We start from the raw sequence: 4,900 nt of genomic DNA, 5'->3' as shown, positions 1-4,900 counted from the left end.
TCCTTCCCTTCTCCTCCCTCCCTCCAAAATAGCCTATAAATTACTGACAGATATAACACCTTGATGATTTAATGACACTTAATGACTCAATTTAATCCCATTGTTCCATTACTCAGAAATCTTCATTTGCCTTCCTCATCCCACTTAATAAAGTCAAAGAACTCAGCCCAGGTCTGTCCCTCCACAATGTGACTCCTGCTTACCTTTCCGTCTTTATCTCTCATTATTCCCCCTCACATACTTTCTGTCCTAGTCATATTAGGCTACTTATCATGTTTCTTTTTCTATTTTTTGGCATAAAGTAGATTTATTTACACACAAAGGTCAAAACAAATAAATTCTCACCTTGACCCACGAATCTGTATTTTAGTAACAGTTTAGCATTCAGCAGTGCATGCCCTCCCCAAAGTCTCTTTAGGCTCCATGAGTTCCTGTCATATATTCATTCTCCAGTGAGTTACCCTTAAGTTTAATAAAAGCAGTGTTTCATTCGAGGAAATTTGACATAGTAAGCTCAGTAAAAGACAGCACCAGTGCTGAAAAGGATCATGGATTTAATCCAGGGGTCTGACTTAAACCAAAAGTAAATTGCAAACAATTCATCAGCAAAGAAATGCCCAAGTCAAGACATGGGATGAGGTGACAATATAGAAACCAACCCATCTGGACTAGTAATATATTCTCCTCCAAGCTTGAAGTAAAGGAAACCTGCTTTTCTTAACTGGTCCAGGGACTCATCTGTGCCAGAAAAGAATTTATCAGGAGGCTGAGCAAGAATGTTCACAGCAAATGAATGGGACTTTCTTCTTGACAAATGGAATGGATTTTTGGCCTGGAGAAGCACTCTCCCATCATAAAAAGTACTGGGGATGTTCTTTAGCAGGCTCTAATGTATTTTTGTATCTTTGAAAATAACACTCATTGCCTCACTAGTGGGACAGTACCATATATTTCCCTAAAGAAGAACACCTCAGTTTTTTCACCTGCATAGACCTTAATGAATCATTCTGAACTCCTGCTAGGAATGGTTCCTTTATGTGATCAGGTAACTGTGGATACAGTTTCCCTCCCAGATAAGAGTTCATATTTCTTGGCCTTTCTCCATGAATATCACCAAGAACCTAAGTTTCATTGGATAAAATATGGTCAGTGAGAATTGTACTAGGATCTGCTAAAAATAAGTACTGCCTAATTTTCTTTAAATTGTGGCATGTCCTTCATAAGGAAGCCAACAAAATGGAATGTGAGAGACACTTCCTGGAAACCAGAGGTTTTTTTTTTTTTTCTGAACTTGGTAAAAAGCCCATCTGCAGCAACTGTCAATGGTGCACAGAGTTCCTTAATTTCTCCAGTTTCTTTTTTGACCCAAATTTCCATCTCAATATCATCTTCTACTAGCATTTTCAACACAACCCTTTCAGTGTATTTTGTATTGGATTCCTCTATAGCTGCCTTTTAGAAACTCATGATGAAGCCTCCATAGGCCACTCTGTACCTGCCTGCTGAGCCTGGGTATGGAACTTCAACTTCTTCACTGCACCCTTGGTCATGAATTAAATAGCCATTTATCACATGGACCTCAAGGTCTTCTTCTGTACTTTCAAGACCCACATCTTTAAGAGTGTGAACCTCTCTTTCCTGGCTGTAGCAATTCTACAAGTCTCCCATTAGGCTCCTTTAAATCTCTCTCAGTTACTGTCAGCTTTCTTCCATCTCTGGCAAGTATTGTAGCCAAAGTTGAACAGAGTACACCTGATCCCCCAGTAACAACTTCTGGGTCAGACTCAGAAGTCCTTCATGTAGATGCAGCTGTTCTCAGTAGGGCTGTCTCTGGAGGATCCATTTTCTTTTTTGCCCTTGCTGGATTTTAGTTGTTCCTTGTGTGCTCACTGGGATGTTGATTTTGGCCAGAAAAAGCCAATAAATTATGAACAAGAAAATGTCAGAGAAAATTCCAATTTGAAACTTTTTTTTTTTGCTTTTATCTATGAAATCTTCCATTTCAATAATGGTATTGATAAAGCAGAACCATACTCCAAAAAAACCAAACCCAATCCACAAACACAGAACAGCAACCTTGTTGATATGTTACAAGTCCCTATATTTTTAAAAATAAAATTAGGTGAATGGGAAAATCCCCAGAAAAGTCCATATGGTAGACTAGCTGTTTGGGGGGCCAGGCTGGAGAGGCTGTGCTCTTAATTGTTAAATTTCTTTCTCCTTTCCAGCAGGGTCATCTGCCCATATCTGCCAATAGAAACAAATGGCTGCTTCCAAAGGTGCCCTGGCCAAGTGTCCTAATGAATAGACCTGTTCCAAACCCCCTTTCCATGTCCAGTGTTACAGTTTAAGCATTGTTCAGTCATGTCCCATTCTTTGTGACCCCACTGAAAGTTTCTTGGCTGCCATTTTCTTTTCTAGCTCATTTTACAGATGAGGGAATTGAGGCAAATAGATTAAGCAACTTGGATAGGGTTACCCCCAAAAAATTAGTATCTGGGGTCAGATTTGAACTCAGGAAGAGGAGTCTTTCTCAGTGCTCTGAGCCACCTGGGGGAAAGGGAAAGGTGTTTAAACATGCGCCAATAAGTTTCTCCTCAGAAGTGGGGAAAGGGGGATCCGCAGGGGGTCCACACAAGGCAGGCGGTACCCGCAGCAGCCTCAGCTGTGTGTGCTGGCCATGTACCCTGGCTCTCCGGGTGGGCAGAGTAAGGACACCACCCGGACACAGCCCAGGGCAAGGGCTCAGGTGTGGACGTGGTTCTGGGAGGTCATCCACACCTGGGATGCTGTGGAGTTCTTTCAGGCGCCGCTCACTCGGAACCATTCCCGACGTCGGCCCGGCGAGGTTGGGATGGTCGGGAATAAGGTTACAAGCCGCCCTGCTTCTTCCCAAGGGCCACCAACGCTCGGGACTATCGCTGGACTTCGGGCCATATCATGAAAGGGCGAAGCGCAGGAGGAGGCGGCGGAACCCTGGGGACTCTGCCCATAATCTTCCAAAGATGGCCTGTACTATCCTCTCCTTGGATCTTTGCTCAGGCTACTTTCTATGCTCGGAATGCAACGTCCATGCCACCCCACTGAGCTTCTTCTCTTATTAAATCTGTCCATCCTTCCAGAGTTATTTCAAATGCCACTTCTTTAGTGAAGTCTCTCACTTTAACTCCAGCGGCTCCCAGGTACCTTCAGGATCAACTAGAGAATCCAGCATCTGAGGGTCTTGGCTTTTGCCTTCCTTTCCAGCCTTCTCCCTCGTTAGTCTCCTCTGTGATCCAGCTTTATCTGTCCACTTACTGTCTGAATACATAACGCTCCACCTCCTGACTGGACCTTTCTCCAGACTGCCACTGGAGCCTGGATTCCACCCCCACCCCCTTCACTCCTGCCTTGTATTTTCTCAACAGCCCAAATCCTACTTTCTGCTGGCCTTTCCCATTCCTGCTCCTACTCTTAATTCTGTTAGGAGTTACTCTGTCCTTTAAAGTCTGTTTCCCTATGTAGTAATAATCAGACACACATTCCTATAGATATTTTATGCAAGGCAAAAATTTGTTCTAAATAAAAGTTTAGAGTTTATTTTCAAAGGGTAGGCGAAAGAGGAAGGCAAAAAAGATTAGAATGGAGAGAGAACCACACCTGGAGTCTGGAGACCTTGGCAATTAACTTCATCTCTCTGCCCTGGTTTCACCCCTTTAAAAACAGGGGGTGAGGGGGTCTAGAATCAAGGCTTCTTAACCTGGAGTCTGGAAGCTTTTCAAAAATAATTTTTGTAGCGATTGCAATATATTGATTTCCTTTATAATCCCACATATTCGATCATTTTGCATTTAAAAATGTTATTCTGAGAAGGGGACCATAGACTTCACCAGACTTTTAAAGGGGTCTGTGAACTCCTGGATTAGGACCTGTACAGGCCCTGTTAATTCTAACATTTGATGATTCTAAGGAAAATTTAAGAACATGAAGTAAATTGCTGAATTTTTTTGTTAAAGGTAATTATTATCTGGAATTCCAACTTTAGAGAAGGAAGAGTTCAGTCACACACATCCCCTCCCTAAAACAGGAAAAACCTGGAACAAAGGCTGAAATTCTCAGTCTCACAGGATAGGAAAGACCCAATTCAGACTTCCTGGCTCTGGATGTAACACTGCTGCCCTCTAGCCTTGGCCAGAGCTCTCGGTGCCTTTCTTGGGGATTTCTAGAAATAAACCAACAAAATGAATTTTGTTTAACCCCTTCACCAATCAGAAGAGGAGGATCCCTTCTGAATTTAGAGGACATAGGCAGTGGGAACTTGAGACATCAGTAAGGATGCCAGGCTTTCTACTGATGTAAGTGTCAATAGAAAAAACACTGAATTTTCTATGAAACATTCCTTGATATTCATGCTCTGGTTTCCAACATGTCTCAGTGGTGCATTTTAGGGAGCTCATTGAAATCATCCATAATGAAATCAGTTTCATTAGCTAAAATTTCCTGAGAATTGTGTAAACTACTTTAATTGTTTGGGTTTGGGGTTTTGTTTTTTTTTTTTGATCTGGACATAAGATTTCTTTGGTTCAGAACTGAAACTCTTTTGTAATGTAGAAAGTTGCCTAAGGCACAGAATAAATCAGAGGCAGAATTCTAACTGTTGTCTTCCTGACTCCAAGGCCAACCCTCTATCTGTTGTGCTTTGCTCCCTTTCAATGTATTCTTAAGGAGATAGTTTGTCCTTCTGGAAGGCTTGTTGAGTGATCGAATAGCCTGTTTTCATCCACATTGAGTAAGCCCCTGAAGGGTGGGCTTAGGAGCTAAGTGGTACAGGGGATAGAGTTCTAGGCCTGGAGTCTGGAGGACCTGAGTTCAAATCTAGACTCAGACACCTTTACTAGCTATGTGACTGAGCAAATCCCTT

The 4,900-nt window shown here is 42.4% G+C and overlaps 1 pseudogene; it reads right to left on the bottom strand.

The window, feature by feature from the left end:
* Positions 1-929: 929 nt before the first annotated feature.
* LOC100618938 (squalene monooxygenase-like) lies at positions 930-3,310 on the bottom strand (annotated as a pseudogene).
* Positions 3,311-4,900: the final 1,590 nt, after the last annotated feature.

This window comes from Monodelphis domestica, chromosome 5 (genome assembly GCF_027887165.1).
Source record: "Monodelphis domestica isolate mMonDom1 chromosome 5, mMonDom1.pri, whole genome shotgun sequence".
NCBI classification, from domain to species: domain Eukaryota; kingdom Metazoa; phylum Chordata; class Mammalia; order Didelphimorphia; family Didelphidae; genus Monodelphis; species Monodelphis domestica.
Note: the sequence above shows the minus strand (reverse complement) of the source record. Positions and strands in the feature narration are given on the sequence as shown.